Source organism: Rhinatrema bivittatum, chromosome 10, assembly GCF_901001135.1.
Source record: "Rhinatrema bivittatum chromosome 10, aRhiBiv1.1, whole genome shotgun sequence".
Classification (NCBI taxonomy): domain Eukaryota; kingdom Metazoa; phylum Chordata; class Amphibia; order Gymnophiona; family Rhinatrematidae; genus Rhinatrema; species Rhinatrema bivittatum.
In genome coordinates, this window is record NC_042624.1 from 62,197,598 (window position 1) to 62,217,836 (window position 20,239).

The 20,239-nt window shown below is 45.4% G+C and overlaps 1 long non-coding RNA gene across 1 annotated transcript; it reads left to right on the top strand.

Annotated features, from left to right (window-relative positions):
• Positions 1-4,570: 4,570 nt before the first annotated feature.
• Positions 4,571-17,669, top strand: LOC115100152. The gene is made up of 3 exons (XR_003858977.1): positions 4,571-4,723; positions 11,410-11,505; positions 15,691-17,669. It is a non-coding gene; the product is annotated as an uncharacterized LOC115100152 (long non-coding RNA).
• Positions 17,670-20,239: the final 2,570 nt, after the last annotated feature.

A 20,239-nucleotide genomic window follows, 5' to 3' on the forward strand; every position in this document is an offset into this window, starting at 1 on the left:
AAGGTAGTGACAAAGTTTGGAAAGGACAATCCGGTCTTCCTGGGAAGCTGTAGCTCTACTCCACAGCGGGTACTATCTGCCATCATCAAGGTGACTGGGCCTATTTCGTACACCACAAGAATGCCATCATGTTGATCAGGGTCCGCAACTGTAAACCAAAGACACCAGCAGAAGAGCCTATGGTTTCGGTTCCTGTACAGTATCCTTCAATATGCCTTGTGTAGATGCACTTGTCAGTACATCTGTGATGCGTGTATTCAAAGCCTCAGTGGCTTCCTCGGTGACTCCAGTCATTGTGCAGTGCAATAAATGTACCACAGGATCATAGCATATTTGAGTTCAGTCCTGAATTCTGAACAACTATGTTACTTGGGGGCTGTATTCAGCCTAGCATGTAATTATTAGCTCCAATCCCTAGTGAGCAGCCAAGCTTATTATGGCTGCGAGCACACTCAGGCCAATGCAATATTGGCGCACGTTAAAGGGGAGCTCATCATTGAGCGCCTTCTCCTTTAAGAACACAAGAACATAATAAATTGCCATACTGGGTCAGACCAAGTGTCCATCAAGCCCAGCATCCTATTTCCAACAGTTGCCAAACCAGGCTACAAGAACCTGGCAAGTACCCAAACACTAAGAAGATCCCATGCCACTGATGCCAGTAGCAGCAGAGGCCATTCCCTAACTCAACTTGATTAATAGCAGTTAATGGACTTCTCCTTCAAACATTTATCCAAACCTTTTTTAAACCCATCTTTACTAACTGCATTAACCACATCCTCTGGCAACAAATTCCAAAGCTTAATTGTGCATTGAGTGAAAAATAATTTTCTCTGATTAGTTTTAAATGTGCTACTTGCTAACTTCATGGAGTACCCCCTAGTCTTTCTATTATCTGAAAGTGTAAATAACCGATTCACATCTACTCATTCAAGACCTCTCAGGATCTTAGAAACCTCTATCATTTCCCCCCTCAGCCGTCTCTTCTCCAAGCCCTTATCATGCCGATCAACATCTCCGGGGTGCCCAATGCAAAATGGAAATGGGCTGCTGGGGTAAAAAGGAGGCGCTAAGGGAAATTGCGTGACCCTAGCACCTCCTTGGCAGCAGGCGCCCAGGACAGGTGGCTATCAACTGGTTAGGAAAATGGACACTAAATTTTAGAGTGTCCTAACCTGACCGCTTGCACGCTTTTTTTTTTTAAATTATTTTTGGGACATTTCTAATTTTTTAGTTCCTCTGACTTAATATTGCTACAATATTAAGTCGGAGGAAGTACAGAAAATCAGTATTTTCTGCTTTATCTGTACACTTTTTGGGCTCCTCCAAAATTAATGCCTGCTCCGGAGCAGGCGTTAATTTGGGGTGAGTAAAAATGTACATTTTTTTTTTTTTTTTACATGGGAGGAATAGATAATAGCCTCATCAGCATGCATTTGCAGGTGATAAGCGCTATTACCTATGCGCACGAATGGCCTCACGTCTTGGGACACGCTAACCCCTGTTTTGCATCGGTGTTGTGGACGCGCGTTCCAGTCGCGGGTTGAACCGTGCGGTACAGCATCAGACTGTGCCTTTCTGCATCTGCTGCAAGTTTTCTCCTTCTTCTCTCTCTCTCTCTCTGTACAAACAATCAGGCCAAGGCATTGAAACCGTGCCATGAAATTCAGCGCACAGTTTCCTACCTCACGGTTAATATACATATTTTTTTTTAAAACTCCTGATGCAGTAAGCTAATTCTGTGCTAATGCATCAGGATTTAAAATGTGCAGATACCCAGCTAAAACATGCGTTCGGCATAGGCTCGGGAAGGGGAAAGGGGGGGTATGCGGCACGAGCAAGCTTTCATACAACTCTGGGGCTCGGTGAGCTCTCCCGCATTCGCCTTGAGTTTGGGGGGGGGGGGGGGGGCACTGGAGCTGCCCTCAGGTCAGAGCTGGCGGGGACCTTCCTGCTTCAGGGAAGGAGAAGGGAGGATGACCTTTTAAAAGAACCGCAGCCCCGTGGGAAGATTAAATTGGTTTCTGAATTCAGGCTGTGGTAACTCCATTCCCTTAGTGCTGGAAACTTTACTCCACTAGGAGTAATGTTTCCAGCATTAGGAGCTATGCCAGCGCACTTCTCTGTATTGGGACGGAATAGTTAACACCCTCATTAGCATGGGATTTCCATGCGAGGGCGCTAAGACAAACACACAGTTTTACCCGCAGGGTTTATGTGCATAAAACTCCTTCCTTCATCGGCAGTAAGGTTTTCACTCACAAAATATGCATTCGGGTGCTGGGAAAACTGTGCCTTCGGCTGAATGCGCGCAGGCCTTAGCTCCTGAATAGGACCTGCCTTAATTATACCTTCTGTTGACACAACAATACATCACCATCAGAGTGCAGAATGAGTCATACCCCCAGTTTCTAACAGCAGGATGAATCACAAGGCAGCTTCTCAGTACCAGAGCAGGCAGCGCCAGAAGCAGAAGCAACACTGCCGGCCTTCCTCTTACATAGTTCTGCCTCACAGCTACTGTGGAACACATCTCTGATTTTCTTTCCTTAAACAATCTCTGTGCCCCGCCTGGCCCTGGTTCAGGATGGAGTAATGCAGAAAGCAGGCAGCACTGGGAAGTTGTTGGGGAAGGAGGGGATAGGGCAGAGGTTATATAGGATGGAACACCCCAAGCAGCTTGTCTGGGAAGGTGGGTAGTGGCCTGTAGGAAGCCAAGAAGAGGAAAAAGAAAAACAATAAAGAAAGAAAGGTTTTCACTGGGTAGGGGGGAGAGCGGGAGTCTGACCCTGGTTAGGTCTTAATCTTGTCTGATGTAACCTTCTAGGCTGGCTTTTCTTCTCGAGTAGCTTCCACCTTCAATCCCACCTCAAATCACTTCGTTTAGAAAGAATTCTGCTTATCTTCTGCCCTGTCTCATCTTCATCTCTTATTTCTTTCCTTAGAGATTATAAGTTCATATTTTTGTGCACTTGTCTGGCTAACCTTTATCTGGATATCTCATTGTGCGGCTAAAATGTGGCCATATAACAAAGGGGCGTTCCGGGGAGGAGTTAGGTTAGCCGGCTAGCTCTGGTAGTGCCGTAGAGCTGCCCTAAAGTTAGCTGGATAAACTTATCTGGATTCCTTTAAGTTAGCTGTCTATACTCAGTAGTGAGGCGGGACTACCAAGTGCCCCTCCAAAGTTTATCCAACTGAATATTACCCCTACACCCGTCACGCTTCTGATTTAGCCTCTAGAAACTCTCAAGGTTAGGAATTTTAATTTTTTTGGGAGGGGGGGGGGATATAAAACAGGGGTGAAAAACAATCCCTGGGTAGTTGGGAATGTAGGCTCATGGCACCAGATCTCAGCCCTGATTGTAAGGTGGAGGTCCAAAGGAACAGGAGGGAAACCACCCGATTGAACCAAAAAAAAAAAATGGGGATGGCCATGCCTGGGAGATTTTCCATCAGGCATCAGTCGGAACCTCTGGGTGGATAGGGCAGGGTCTGGACCCAAGTCCTGCTGTCACTGAGTGATTCATCATAAGATCAATGCTCGCTGGGGCTGGAGAGGGGGACTTTTTGATCCCATGGGCCCAGGAGACCTGTTGTTATACTAAAATGTTTCAGAGTTATATCTTCTTCAGGCAGGTTACGATTGATCGAAATTAAAATGAAAAAGGGTTCTTGATTGTTATTATGTTTAACTGCTAACATAGTTATCTGAACATCACTTTCCTAACAGTTCTTCTTTAACCTCCTGGATCTCAGTGACTGGAAGCTCTTTGGCGAAGGGACAGTGCAGCCGTAGGTACATTAATGATGCTATATGAGTAGTAATAAATGCCATTATTATTATTATTAATAAAATGAACTGATAGCTCCATGCTATAAGGATTGGGCTAAGCCATTGTATTTATCACCGTGCAGTCCTGCTGTTCTAGGTATTAGGATTACAAGTGCAATGGGCAGAGCCGGTGCAAGGGTATTAGGCGCCCTAGGCAAACCTTCTGCCTTGTGCCTGCTCCCACCGGCCCCCTCTCCTCCTTGTCTCAGTCACACAGGCATCCTTACAGAGTCTCCTTCCCTCTCTCTCACTAACACGGTTGCTTTCTCGGACACACACAAACAGAGGCGCCGCTCATGGCCCGCCGAGACTCTGCTTCTCTTGGCCGTGAGCAGGATGGGTGCTGCTCATGTCCCGTCGAGCCTCTATTCCTCTGGGCTGTGACTGGGATGGGCTCTGCTCGCGGGCCCATATGGCTGCTGTTTGCTGCCCCCTAATGGCTGACGCCCTAGGCGACAGCCCAGTTCACCTATTGGGACGTGCTGGCCCTGGCAGAGGGGTAGAACCAGAGCCTAGCTCAGCCTACCCCCGGCGATATGGAGGAACCGTTTAAACTTACTTACCAGTGCTCTTTGTATACTTACAGTAGCCGAGTTTCTTTTTCACTCAGCAGATTTGGTCTGCGCAGGAAGTGAGGGTGGGGCAGCAGAGGCTGCAGGGCACGGCCCCGTAGAGAGAACCGCCTGTGACAGAAGATTGATGAGGATGATGGGGAGGGGACTCTCCTCCTTTGCTCTTTGCACTGTGCTTCGGGGAGGGACTTCGGAAATGCTTCCTGGCAAGTGGAATGAGCAGAAAATAATGAAACACAGAGGGCTTCCCACATGCAGTTAACTCCTTACCTCCTACAATCCATGCTGAGGAGAACCGCTGCTGGGTCTTTACTGGGAGGTATGAGTTTATCCGCATGGACAGGGAGGAGTGGAATGGCCTGCTCTTTAGTGCTTCCCCGCAGTACAGGAGAGAAATAGTGCCTAATATACAGATCACTTATCATATCCTAGCTGAAAGAAAGCTATTGTCATGAATGAACAGCATGAATGAAGGAGGGGCGTGTCAGGTGACTGATGACGGAATTAAAAATTGTGCTGTGCAGGCTCGGCACTACAGAGATACTGCGAGCTCAGGAGAGCGGGAGTGTGGTGATGTCATGCGCATGCCACGCCGTAGCCACGCATTCTCTGTCCACGGGCGCAGGAGAAAAGCCACTTTCACTTTAGTGGGCCCAGACATGGGCGTATTGGGGTATTCCATGACCCAGCCCACCAGGTGTTCCTGCTGCCTCAGGGAGAGAGGTCGCAGGGGCTGCCTGCCCTGGGAAAAAGGAAGCAGTGAGGTAGGGGAGGGGAATGTGCAGAGAGGCCATAGAGAGGGAGGAGGTGGAAGGATGAGATGGGGAAACGGAGGTGGGGAAGTAGCATAAAGCAAAAAAAAAATAAATTTTAATAATCAAAAGAAAACTTGACAGAATAAGAAAGAAGAGCAAACTAAAAAATCCCAACAAAATTATAGAGAAATATAGGATCAATTAGTTAAACGGGGGTGCTCAAACCGGTCCTTCCGGGCCCCCTAGCCAGTTGGATTTACAGGATATTATTTGCATACATGAGGTAGTGCATGCAAATAAATCTCATGCATATTCATTAGGGATATCCTGAAAACCTGTCTGGGGGGGCGTAGGACCGGTTTGAACACCCCTGAGTTAAAACATACAAAAATATGTTGGGTAGGGTGGGATGGAGTTTTTTCCAGCTCCTAAATGTTTTGGCTGGCGCCTGAGTTTTTGGCAAAATGTTGTCTGAGGTATGTGACCTATCTGCCTGGGTCTCTGCCTCTGTCTGGGTATGATATGTTTTGCCTGGGTTTGTTTGGGTGTGCTGTGTATATGCCTCTCTGTCAGGCTGATGCAATATCAGCTCGTGTAAAACGGGTGCTCATGATTGAGCGCCCACTCTCCTAATGTGCGCCCAGCCACCTTCTCTGGGCACCCGATGCCGCAGAAGCAGTGCTCACTGTCCCCGGGGGGGGGCGCAATTGCTCAACAGTGACACCTACTGAGGGAAGCACAGTCTGTGGCCCTTAGCTGTGGACTTTCACTATAATGTCTGCGCTAGGTGGAAACCTGTCCCCTCCCCCCCCCCCCCCCCCCCTCCCAGTGCTTGTGAATGAAAGCTTGTGGCATTGCATTCCAGTAGAGACCAGTTCTGGAAGCCTAAAGGAGCAGGAGGAGATTGCTAGGCCAAAGGGGAAAAAAAATTGGGTGAGCTGCCTTTAATATTAATCAGAAAATTAGTTAGTTCTGCAGCCTAAAGGTGGAAGCTGCCATCTTGGTTGAGCAGGCATGGAAACGTAGTAGTGTGGGAAGTATGAGATTGTAGTATGGGAATTTCTATAATGTTCAGTTCTTGGACCAATTTAAAGCCTGTGACTAATTGCCAAGCTCTCCTTGTCCTCCTAGCTTGCATGAATTTTGCGGGCTATGTGCCTTAAGTTACGCCAATTATCAAAGCATGCCTACACATGTAAGTTCATTTTGAAAATTACTCCGGGAAATATATGTGCACACGATTACCCCTGCTGCTTAGTGTGTGCAGTTTTTCCAAGAGAACTGCCGCATGCCCGTTCTTAAACCAGAAAGTATGAGTGCAAGTTCCAACTCCGTCTCGACTCCTCCCCCTTGGAATACCTCTCCCCTTTCTGTGTAAACGTACATTCATACAGCATGCATCCATACAGTTTTACACACGTGCCAGTTGCGCGTTGTTCTGAAGGGCCATTCCTGCTGGTGAAGCACTTCATAACCCGCAGAAGTCCCTTTGCAAATGACCCTATGAGTGGCTAAGATGTGTCTTGAAAGGAGGAAGAGTTTTTTCGTGCATTTTCTTACGATGAGCTGGCCATATTTGGGAGTGGAGGGGCTAGCAAGGAAGATTCCAGCATCAAAAGCAAATGAGTGTGCAGATTTTTGTATATTTGTCATTGCTAAAAATTACCTCATTATATTTTGCGAAATGATTTATTGCAGCCTTGTTCCAGGGCAGGATTTAAAATGATGTTGTCTATAGGCAGAGGACCAGGAGAGAGGAGTTTTGTTCTCAGAAATCAGCGAGCGGCAGGGGGAATCCCAAATTTTAGGGCATCTTCAAAATTTGGCACACTAGGCCTATATTGCCTTTGCTTAATTCCAACCTTGCCTTTGTTTCTGATTAGCTGAGCTTATTGTGTTTCAGAATAACTTGCAGTATTAACACCATGGGCCATTCTTGGTGATACAGGTTGGAAAACAGACAGTGTTTGTCATTGTGAGTGAGAATTTTGAGCCTTCATTATATTAGTGCAACAATTTTTCAGGTGAGACTACACAATGATAATGATCTTCACCAGTTGTTAGCATAGTACAAAAGTAATTGAAAATGTGTACACAGTATAACATGACTGCTCTGCACAACTTTGAAGCAAATTTGAGAATTAAAAAAAAACCAACACAGCAGTAGCAACAGCACAAGCCCATGGAGGAGACAGGAAGCTAAAATCAATGTAATGTAATAGGGTAGATTATCAGATGCAACAGCAGGGCTTGTGAGGGTAACATCAAAATTAAATTATGCAACACCAGAATATCTCATTGGACATGACAGAGATTAGGTATCAAGCAGATGTGATCTAAGTACTGTTGCATTTATGTATATGAAACCCCCTACAAAGGGAGAGAGGGTTAAGAGCATGCTACCATTTAAGTGAACTGCAGCAGAGAAAAAAAAGGACAATGTAGCTATGTAACATGAGCCGCCAGCCCAGGAAACCCAGAATGAGATTGAAAAGGTTGCCAGACCCCTTACTGTGAAGGTGCCGTTATGTTTTGTAAAGTGTGAACCCCTGGGCTGAAGTGAGAGATGTCTTCACCCATAGGGAGGGGCCCTGTGAGCCTCATCAGCGACCTCAGCGACGTCAGACACAGCTGTAAATAGAGTCTTTATTGAGGAACGAGAAAGGCACAACCCGCGGAGCAGGGAATGCAGTAAAGTGCTGTTTTGAGCAGAGGGGTATACCCACAGGCAATACCTCAGATGTGAAGATCCGGTAGTGGCCCGCGGAGCGGGGTACGCCAGAAATTTTGCTGTAGTGGAGTAATACCTTAGAGGTGGAGATCCGGTAGTGGCCTGCGGAGCGGGGTATGCTGGAGATGTGTCCCAATATAATGAATCGTCTCCTGAGGAAGGGAGGAGTTAGCAAACTGTTAATATGATCTACTCCTCAAGAAGGGAGGAGTTAGCAATCTGTAATGAATCTGCTAGGGAGTTAGCAATCTGTTGTGGACTCCTCCTGTAGAAGGGAGGAGTTAACGCAGTCTGTTATGTAGCGACTCCTGTAAAAGGGAGGAGTTAGCAATCTGTTATGACTGACTGCAGGAGTTAGCAACTGTTAGGAACTCTGTGAGAAGTTAGCCATCTTAATATGAACTAGCTCCTGTGGAAGGAGGAGGTAGCAGTCTGATATGCTCAGCACCTGAGAGGGAGTAGTTAACAATCTGTTAGGGTTAAGACTGCGGAGTAGCAATCTGTTATGAATCTGTTGCTGAAGACTCCTGATGGAGAGAGTAGCAATCTGTTACCAGCGGAGTGCTTGGAGAGGGCACTCAGATGTAGAGGAATGTAGATAGGTGGATCCTTGGGGCGATGGCAGATGACTGTGCCCCCAGGAGGATATCCTGAGAGGGACCACCGGCTAGGCTTGGGTATGGAGACAGACACAGATAATTCTTTTATTAGACAGGTAGTAGAACCACCAGAGGTGGCAATAGTGAGCTGATATGCCCGGCAGGGCTGAAGTCCCTCAGGTACTGGAACAGCGATCCCAGGGTTGCTGAGCTGTAGAGAAACTATAGATAGTGAGTAGACAGGGTATGCTGTGCTCATAGCCAGAATTAGATGACAAAACTCATGTAAGGTCTTTAGAAAGCTCAGTAGCTGGAAAGGGTTAGGCCCTCGAGGAGCGAGTACCTGGTTCCAGGGAAAGCTCTGAGAGAGCGATGGTAACTCACAAATGTCTGTATCTGCGATAGCTTCCAGGCAGTTGAGAATCTTCAGAGTGTTCAGGAACATGGGCCCTCGAGGAGCGAGTACCGGTTCCTATTGGCAATCTGAAATAAAGAAAAGAGAACGAGGCCCCCGAGGAGCGGGTACCCCTGGTAAGTCCGAGGAGGCAGAGTAGCTTGGACGAATCCTTGCTAACTCGATGTCTTAGCAAATTCTGAGACCTTTTATATTGGAAGCGGATGACGTCATCTCAGGGGAACGCCCCCGAGGTTCGCGCCCTTGCTGGTACATCAATCAGAGCGCGCGTGACCTATGTCATCAGGAACATGGCGGATCCACAGCATCGAGCCAGTCTGGGGATGCCGGAGGGAGACAGCAAGAAGAGGCCGCGGCAGCTAACCATCCATCAGACCCGGAGGGTGTCGCCACAGTGGTAAGGAGGGCAGAGTGAGGGCATCGAGCAGCGACGGACGCAACACCCAGTGATGGTAATGAGAAGGTTGTCCAAGGTGCAGGTAATGACCTGCTGGCAGGGTATACCGGAATGGTTCCTTCTGGGATGAAGCGGTATTGGCCCGAGGTATGGGGTACACCATAGAGGATCCCACAACAAGGTTAGGAAGTTGAAGTCTGTAGAATAGGTACTCACAGCAGGTAGTTCCAGGAGAGGTCTCGGGGAGTGGGACAGAAAGCAGTCCAAGGCAGAAGGTCCTCTGAGGAGCGGATGACCAGAGACGAAGGACGGCCCCCGAGGAGCGGGTACCCAGTGTCTCATGCCAAATGTAGAATCTAGAACCGGAAGTCCAAGGAGCGGAATTCAGCAAGAGGGAAATCCTTGCTAACTTGTCTAAGCGAAAGGCCAGCCAGCTTAAGTATGATGGATGGGTGACGTCATCCGGAGGGGACGCCCACGAGGTTCCCACCATGATGTGTTCAAAGGTGGCCCATGTGCGCGTGTGCCTAAGTAATTCCTGGAGCAAGATGGCGGTTGGCAGCACCCGGGAATTCCAGGCTGGTCGGCGGTGGTTGGCGGAGGCCGCCATTCTCTCCAAGGATGATAATGCAACAAAAAATGAGGTGAGCATTAGTGGTCACAGCCGTCTGCGACCGACGGGCATAACAGGTGCTTAATTGACCATTGAATAGATGAGTCTGAGACTCAGGTAGGAGATTTGCATGTCACAGCCCCCCCGGACTAGTGTTGATAACTTGCAGTAAAGTAGCACATTCCTAAATTATATAACTATGACTGGAAAAGTCTTACATTGGAGAATTCTGAATGAGAGAGGGATTTGTGAGAAAAATGTACTGAAAAACAGTTCTAGGAAGCAAACAGATTCTCACCCTGACTAACAAGGGGCAACAGACCCTCAAGTACCCAGTTCTCAGATAACAGAAAAAAAAAAAGCCAGGCAGGATGGAAAGGTGTACACATAGTCTCTTTCCATGATCCTGCCTGGGTCTTGGTCTTTTGGCTGAGAGAAGGTGACCCATCTAGGCTGGGTAACAGTAAATGACTGGCCATGAGCTTAGCGGAGCTAAAATCACTGAAAGCTGAGACTGCTGAGGGCCTGAATCACTGAACAGTAACCAAGCCATGAGTCCAGTGGAGCTGTAAACGCAAGCCAGGAAAAACACTCCTACTAAGGGTAAAGAACTAAAGGACAGCAGCAGATCTGGAGGAGGACCCCAGCAGCAGAGGGGATCCCAGCAGCAGATCAAGTGGTCCCCCAGGAGGAAGGGGCCACCAAGAGCAGATCAGGAGGTGACCCTGTGTCCCCCTTGAGCAAGTGGACCCCAGCAGCAGATTGAGCAGTCCCCCAGGAGGGTGTGGATCCAAGCAGCAGATCGAGTGGTCCCCCAAGAGGATGTGCACCCCAGTGGCAGATTGAACTGTCCCCCAGGAAGAAGGGGACCCCAGTGGCAGGTCCAGAGGCACAGTTGGGTTCTCCAGGAGGGCGTGGACCCCAACAGCATTCCAGTAGGTGGAGTTAGGTCCCCCAGGAGGGTGTGGATCCCAGGGAAAGACTGAAATATGGAGTCGGGTCCCCAGGAGGGCATGTACCCCAGCATTGGCACGGACCTTTCAGCGGAGAGGAATCGGCACTGAGTAAATGGCAGTGGTTTAGATACAATGGACCCCCCAGGCCAACACTGTCCACTAGCCCAGTTGCTCTTTTCACATGGGCGAGACTTGGGGGAAAAAAAGGAGAGGATAATAATAACACTTGATTAAGCAGGAACTCAAGAGGCCCCTTATATTCTATATGGTTGTATACTGTGGAGGCCAACAACCCCAAATTGCCAAATATTAAATATTCTTATTATATATTTTTGTGGCCTGAGGCTATTAACCATGAGTAGATAATTGTGCTGTTTGACATCCTATTAGTGATGTACATAGTTATGTAGAAATGTATATACTTATATAGTCTTATAAACCTGTATATATTTGTACATACTGCCAGCCTTGTTCACAGTCCCATTTGTTTCCTGGAGTGAAGGGAGGGAAATTCCACCCACTGACATCTTCTTCCTCAGGTGGAGGCCCCAGGCGCCGAGAACGTGAGGACCAATGGAGGCTGCCCTAGGGGGGCTACTGCTAGGTCGGTCCCAGACCCAGGAACACCCCGCAAGGTAAGCGGTCAAAGGGGTGTTACATCCTCACACACCTACAAATACACACATTTTCTCAGTGGGTTGGCAGTCCCACTTTTGATTATTTGAGTGTTAAAGAGGCCATATCCTTCTGGGATGATGTAGTCAAAATGGACAGTTCTCCCTGATTATTTTCCTGAGGTTGTGATGGGTAGCAGGCTCCACAGATCATATGATACAGCTGGGGAAAAGAATCCTATAAGTCTGGGTCACCCTAGTTGCTTTGCTGTTTGTAATCAGTTACTGTTCAACATAATCCTGCAGCCTCTTCCTTGACACGATAAGAATGAGAGATCTGGAAAGCTGCAGAACTGGCTCTGTTGGTCTTCAGTTTCTCAGCTGCAAACAAGTCAACTGGGAACTGCCAGAGGCACTTTCAGTCTGCTTACTCAGTCCAGAAGCACCCAGGGGTGTGATTGTGGGATGTGCTAATACAGTTCCTGCTCAGGAACTGGGAAATAGCTGTACTTTCTTAAAAGTAAGGCAAAAAGCCAGCTCAGTACCACAAAAGGGAGTCCTGACAACTCCCATTTCTTCTGACTTCTGGGCATATTAGGGCATCAGAGTGATTTTGCTGTTTCTCAGTGTCTTGCACAAGAAGCAAGAGATTTCCTGTGTGCTTTCTGTACAAGGGAATGTTTATAAATGAATTGTGGAAAACAGGCAAAGTGAATGACTATTAAACAGGAACATCTAAAGCAGTGTTACACAACTCTCAGTTCTGGAAGCCACATGTGGCTCATCTTAAAGCAGCAGTGATGGCTAGATTTTTCAACATATATGTGTCTGCTGTATTTGTACTTGGTTGTTTCTTCTTTTGATCTTATTCCTAATTCTCCTTTGTTGCTGCTGAAATATACTTTGGGCTAGATGTACTAAAGAGCTTTTCCCATTCTTCTTTTATTTATGAGAAATTGCTGAGTGCATCTGGCTCCTTCTGCGTTATGTTATCTCACTTTTTGGGGGGTGGGGATGGCAGCTAAAAGGTGTACACTCTTTATTCTGGCCACATTCCCTATTTTCTTAAACTTATTTCTCAGACTTTACTCTTCAGCTATTCATACTTTATTCAGGAAGGAAACAAGAAAGGGAACACCTGAAAGATTTTTTGGCACTGCCAACTGAATCATGTAAATAAGAAGTTTATGACCAAATTGGTAGACAGTTCATCAGTCACAACGACAGTTTTTCTGGAAGAAAGTAATAGCCTAGATTATTGTGAATCAGGATCTCATGCGGGTTGTAGCAAGGAATCAGTACTGGTGCCTGTATCAGATAGTATTATTTATCATCGTGATTAAAGAGAATCTGTTCTGCTAGTCCTTCTCGATTTATCATCAGCTTTTGATCATGATTTGCTGTTAGATGCTTTTAGTTGATATGGGTAGGTACAGTGGTTATGGATAAGATCTCTTCTGAGTGCTCATATGATGGCGGTTTTGGTTAAGGGAGTAATGTCTTCTTGTAAAAGGTACCCCAGGACTCCTCATTCTTCTCCCTCCTATTCAAAATGTATCTATATTCCTTAGGAATAATTATCAGGATCACAGGGTCATCGGTCATTTCTATACGGAGAATATACTGTTGATAATACCCATAGGGATGGATGTACACAAGTCCGTTGCGGCACTGAATGCTTGATAGGGATCAAGTTTAAACTCAGCATAGCTTGTCAAAATAAGGATGTTTAGTTCTACGGACCTTCCAGTGTTACTGATGGTAGAAGGTGTTTTATTCTAGGACCTCAGTTTTGCAGGCTAGAGATCTTATTCAGTCTGGAGCCGTATATCCAGCAGGTAGCCAAATGGTCTTACCTTGAGCTTTGTCTGATCAGGCAGTTATGGTCATCTTTGGCGTCTAAAGCGTTTAAAACCATGGTAGCCTCTCTTGTCATTTTTAATCAGGATTACTGTAATGCCCTCTTGATCTGATTACCTATTAGTTTGTTGGGCAAACTGCAATGGGTTCAGAACATAGAACCTAGGGTGAAACTCAGGTAACTGCATAGAAATAGGATGAATCCATTACTCCAGTTGTTGAATTGGTTACCAGTCTTGGTGAAAGTGAAATTTAAAATTCTGATTTTTAGTTCGTATTTTGAAGAGAAAAGGTCCAGTATTTTGGCTCAGAATCTTAATTGGTAGTGCCAAAATGGGAGCTCCAGTCCTCACAGGACAGTACTATCCTAACGTCAACTTTGTCTCACACACCTTAGGGCCAGAGCATTCTCCATAGCAACTCCTACATTACGAAGTAGAATCCCTGGGTAATGTAGGCTAGAGATGAATTAAATGACCTTCAGGAAGAAGACATTCCTATTCCCATTAATCGTGAGCGAGGAATTGGTCAGGTAGTTTGTTTCATGAGTTCTTTATGGTTATGATTTTGATTACAATCTGTGGATAGTTTGTTTATCTGTTAGAACTGGGTAAGGGTGTTGACTGGTTATGAGGGCAGCTGTAATTTTATGTTGGGTTGGGTGGAAATGACTTACTCAGCTCATTTTATTATGGGGAATAATAAAATATAATTTGTAATCATTTTAATATGATACGCTGCTTTTGGAATTTAGTCACCAATATAAGAAGCTAAGTAACAGATGTTGTTTAATAGCTGTATTTTAATGTATGTTGTTTCACTGTTATTGTACACCGCTATGGAGAGATTCAATTCAGAAAGGAGGTTTAAAAATAATTAAATTACATTGAACAGTCTGACTGGAATTGGAGGAATATGAGTCTTATAAATGAAAATGAAATGAATAAAATTAAACCGAAGGAGCCTACTTTCTGGGACACATGCATGCATGCATCCATGGTCCGGGTCCATGTGCAGATCCAAAAAAACACTCCTCTCAGTGTCATGCCCCAAAAATGTGGCTTGGATATTACACCAAACACAAAAGTTGTTAGAGGGATGTACACATATATACAGACAGATACACACACAGAGCCATCTCAAAAGCCCGTGATTCCAAAACCTGTCCCAGGGATCCCCAAGTTCTCAGGACATCCTCAGTGAATATACATGAGGTAAATTTTCATATACTGGGTTTCCAATGCATCTCCACCTAGCGTTGCCTACTGGCTCCAGGCTTTCAGCCAGTCCTGGCTTTGCACCTCTTCTGCCCACATCCCCGCCCCTCCGTACATGAATTTGCAGTTTTGCTTTTCTTAAAGGAATCAGAATTATGTGGTGAGATTGTGATTTCGTATCTACAATTTGGTCCACTGTTCATAGGACAATTCATGATATTTCTAATATAAACGTTATTTTTTTCTGCTACATTATGTTTGTTGGGTAGTGGGAGAAGGATGTATGTACCGCAATGGTAGGGACTTGGATTAACTGTAGCGTTCTATTGGAAATAGACTCCAAGGTTGGACTACTCGAAGTCAGTCTTGGCTGAAATAACCATCACGGAAAAGATTACTTACCTGCTCCATGACAGTACAGAGAGATATGAGCAAGTTTGGGGACTATACTGGACCTGGTGCAGAGCTGTTAGTTCTTGAAAGCTCTAAATACACTGGTGGAAAGGACTTCTGTGACATTCTTTTTTGTTGCATTGAGATCTTGGTCCTTTGTGTATTCTTTACTTATTTTCTCTGATTGTGTACATTATGTTTATTTCTTGATTTGCTATTATTATGTGTGCCTTTAAAATAATCACACAAAAAAATAAATCAGAATTAAGAAATCAGAATTACAAGTCCATGTAGGCAGTGGGATAAAGGTAGGACTGGATCAACCTGCCCTGAAAAAAACTGAGGCATTGGAAACTTTACTTAAAATTCCAGAATAGAAGGATGTATTGTGAGTAATCCACTTTGATATCCACTTGTCTTTCTATCTAGAAACTTTAGAAAGAGCAGGCAGTGGAAGACTTCAGGATTTTGATTGTCCATCTGCCCACCTTATTCTCACATCTCATGATGCTTACAGTGCTAAAATACATTGTTAAAAGAGAAATTCAGCATCTCTTGTCTTTCTGGAGTTCCAGAATAAGATTTGAGGCCTCAGCTTGGCAAAGACTTTCAAGAGATGAAAACATTCACAATAGAAGGGCAGAGAGGGGTAGGAAATGCTAATAGTGGGAAGAGAGTCAACAGTGTCCCTCACGAACTCCAATCAAACCATCTCCTTCTTGTGTTTTCTCTACAGATGTGCAACCTAAGCCAACATACTGGAAGAGGAATGCAATGGAATGCGGACAACAGGACCACCACCAGCTGGCAGCTGAAACTGTGTTTTTTAGACTGGTTCATCCCGGTCAGTAACAACAGCCCCATTGTTCACACTTTCTGTACAGTACAATTTCTGTACAGGACAATTTCCCTGCTCAGGCCCATTCTGGCCCTGAGCAGGGAAGCACACGGGGAGGGCCACGGACCATGCAAAGTCCCATGACTGTCCCTGGGGCTCCCGAACAGGGGGGGAAGGGAACACAACTTTTCAAGGCTCTTAGGATTTGAACTCACTGGGCCTGATGTTCCAAACGCATTCAGCGCTACTTAGCCAGATAAGTGGGATTTATGCAACTAAGTAGCGTCCACTGAATATGCGCCTATGTACAGCAGCCACCGCTGGGGGGAGGGGACAGAGTGAGTTAGCTGTACAAACTATACTGCTAACTATCGATATTCAGAGTTAGCCGCATAAGTATATGTGTAAGTTTAGACACACCATAAAACAGGTCTAAACATAGCCGGGTAGACTTATCTGGCTAAGTGCGTATATATACTCATATATTCAGCAGCTTTGCCATGTCACTGAATATACATCGTAACTTAGCCAGATAAGTTCTAATGGCTAAATTACTTACCCGGCCAGCTTTGAATATCTACCCAACCCTGGGGGATCCTCTCCACACCAGCCACTCACTTCATCACTGTAAAAAAAAAAAAAAAAATCAGCCTGGCACTGCTGTTCAAAATAGTCTTTACTCAACCCTGGTGGCAAACCAAAATCCAAAACCAGCACACTTGAACAATGCACCAGTACTGCAACAGAGTCCCAAAAAAACACAAAATCACAGTCTCTTTCCTATTTTTTCTAACTGTTAGCTCTTTTGGCAGGTACCTTTCTTCCACTTAGGCCCTTCTAGAACCTGTTGGGGTAGCTGTTTCTCATCTTCTCTAATTGCTTGGAGTCATGGGCTGATGATATTGGGATCATTATTTGACTGATATAACTTTCCCAGGCTGAATGCTCTTCCACTCAACATTACCAATCCACTGGTCCACTACCTCTGGCAACTTCTTTTCTCCTCTCAGCTCCAACATTCCACCCTAGATCTCACCTCTTGGTACCTTATCAGTAGGATACAGGCCCTAGGGAGCTCCTCAATAGGAAAGGGCTCTAGATACCATTTAAGACTCTATAGCTTAGAATCCTATTCTCTTCATCTCTCCACAATCCTCAAAACCTCCCCTACTCATGTGGGAGCGAGGGCTTTTATACCACTACTTTACCCCTCCTCTCCCTGGCCCTCCCAGTGGAGCATGGCGCTTCTACCTAACACACCTACCACTACTCTGTTGAGACCTCTCAGGCCAGCTGAGGCTGCATTCTGCATGTTTGTGAGGGGCAGGGACATTTTTCCAAAGGGCAGAAAATGGACATCCTCTCCATGTTTACCCTCCTACAAATTTGAAGCATTTGGAACATACCGTAATTAAAAAAAATGACAAATGCTTTCCCAACATCCAACAGGTTCTCACATCATTAACATCCTATGTTATGATATCACTAACAAATCGCATTAGCATTACACTTTTACTCTTCCCCATCTACAGTCACCAGCTGCGACCTGCTAGCACTGATAATCCTGTAAATAAAATTTCAGGTTAATTAAACCTCAGACAGGGAGCCAGGGAGCCTGAAACAAACAATCCAATGAATGACAGATACATGACTAATACAAATCAGAGAAAACTGTACAGGAATAACACAATTTTATGAAATTTGTAATTTTTATAGTAAGATTTTTTCATTATATATATTTTTTTCAGGTATTTTATAAACTTTTGAGAATTGTTATAGTAGTTTTTTTCTTTTCTAAAATAAAATCAAACCATACTTGAAAGTATGTACACAGATTATGAATACAAGTCTTCTTTTATCAGAAATCCCTCTTCCAAGGCAACATTGTCATTAAAGCAACATTGAACTGAAAATTGTTCAGGAATTTTTTCTAAATAAGAATTTATTTATTTATTTTATTTATTTAAAAATGTTTATATACCACTTTTACAATTCAAAAGAATTAATCAAATAAAACAGGACCTGCTACTGAAAACGCTCTTTTTCTAGTTAGTTCATGTTTTGCCAATTTGACAGTGGGAATAGTTCCTATGAACAAACAGCAGGTGCCACCATGAAACCTTCATTCTGTGGTTACATCAACACTTTCCCACAAACATGCTGGTCAGAGGGCCAGTCCTGGGTAATCACCTTTGGATCAACCATCAGGGCACCTGCAAGAGAATATAAGATGAACAGAGGGCAACAAAGAAACAAATCCTTGGATCATTTCCTCTCTTCAGACCTGGTTTCAGCCTATCTCTCTTCTGCTGTCCCAGGATCCTGTTGTTGCAGCCGAGTCACTGACTGGAAAGACATCTTGTATTTCATCCAGCAATTTCCTGAGAGTGTCTCATATCCCAGCTGTCCTCTCGATACAGCATTAGGTATACCTCATAGTACCCCACCATCTTCAGGTTTCGAACACTGGGGAATACAGTAGGTCCATGGCTCTCACTAGCAGGCTTGAACTCTCGATAATACGCACAGTCCCACCTCCTTGCCAGGATACCATCCTCCAAGCTCGCCTGGATTCACCCTTGCACCCTTAAAGCCTCTGACAATCTCATCACCTCCAAATCCGGATCTATTACTCTGACACTTCAAAATCACAATAGCGGTAGGATCGGTGGCTAGCCTTACATAGTCAGCCACTGTGTTCATCTCAGGTATTCGACCCATATCTGAACAAACATAGATGAGCCAGGCGAACGGGAAGGTCCAGCTGAGACTAGAGAGGTGATGCTTTGCAATGTCCCCTCTTCTAAGTTTTCTAACAATGCATTGGAGTGATGATACGCAGCTGCAACATATTTACCCCTAATGTCTCATTGCTGGAAGTTATACAGGGCACAGGGGCTTCCATTTATTGCCTTATCTGGTCTACCCCCAGCTCCAGTGCTGGTGGATCTTACGGGAAACCTGCCAGGCTGCATGCCATGAAGCACAGCAGCCCCATCACCTCTCTAGTCTCAGCTGGGCCTTCCTGTTCACCTGGCTCATCTATTTTAACGGGCCCTGGGTGGCTCGTCCCCACATCCCCAGGCTCCCCAACAGAGTTGCCTTCACTTCGTACAGTGGGTAATGCTGGAGCAGGCACATACAGTAGACCCCAGCATCTCACACTTTTCAACGGGGTGAGACTAGATACTTATAATGCATGACGGCACATACAGTGGACCCCAGCATCTCACACTTTTCAACGGGGTGAGACTAGATACCTATAATGCATGACGGTGTGGGCACTCTCCCTGACTCACTGTGCCCATTCCTTCCAAAGAGGACCAAGTATGCTGGAACTGTGGGCAGTAGGGAAAAGTAGAGGGCTTCTGGTCCTCTCTTAGTGCCGCTCGTTCTGTACACTCACTCGCCCCTGCCATCTTCCCAGATTCCTCTGATCCGGTTTGAGTCTCAATACGAATATTCTTCAGTATTGTACTACGCCTTAACTCCTCCCCGCTGTTCTCCATGTGCCCTCCCTTTTCTTCGCTGAACACAAACTGTGTTGGTCCATTCACATTGAGCATTTTTACTCTTACTGCTGGCGTCACTTGGTTCCCACCAGGGTTGCTCTATAATGACACAGCTTGCTGACCTGGTGTCGCTTCCAGAAAAGCTCCTCAAAGGAGAAACTTGGAGGGTCAGATCCTGGGCATGAAAATGGCAGCGGCCATGAGGAATTCTCCAGTCTCTGAATGCCTCATCTGATTGGCGCCAAATCTTCAGGATGTGCTCCCCAGTTAAGGTGCAATTATAAATCAGGCTTTACAATCGAAGCCTAATGACACAGTTGATTGTGAATACTTATAGGACTTCACACTTTTAGCTAATTTATATATAAAAACCTGTTCGGTGTCTATAAAAACTTGTTTGGTGCATAGCAGAGTCACATGATCAGTATGTTCTAATTAATAAATATGGATGGTTTTGGAGGGCAGTGAGTATGATTGTCAGAATCATTGTTATTCATGGTTAAACATTTCTTGTATATTGGTAACGGTATTTAAATGTATTGTGGATGTATGTGATAGTTTACATTTTTGTATTTTTTCAGATGTGTAAATTTAAATAAAGTAATTGTGTTTGTCTAAATTAGCTTAAAGTATGAATTCCTATAAGTATTCTCCAGGTAAGGAACATATCACCAGACACCCACAAGGCCCTCAAAACCCTGCAGGCCCCATGTTGGGTGCCATTTTTTGTGTAGCCTCATCCCATTCTGGGCCTTAGTAGAGGGGCACATAGGGAGGACCATGGACCATGCAAGGCCTCATGACTGTCCCTACGGCCCCCAGGGGTGGGGGGATGGGGGGGGGACACACAAGTTTTTAAGGCCCTTAGGGTGTATTCACTCTGAACACCAGCCACTCTCTTCACCACTGCAGGAAAAAGAAAATCACTCTTCAGC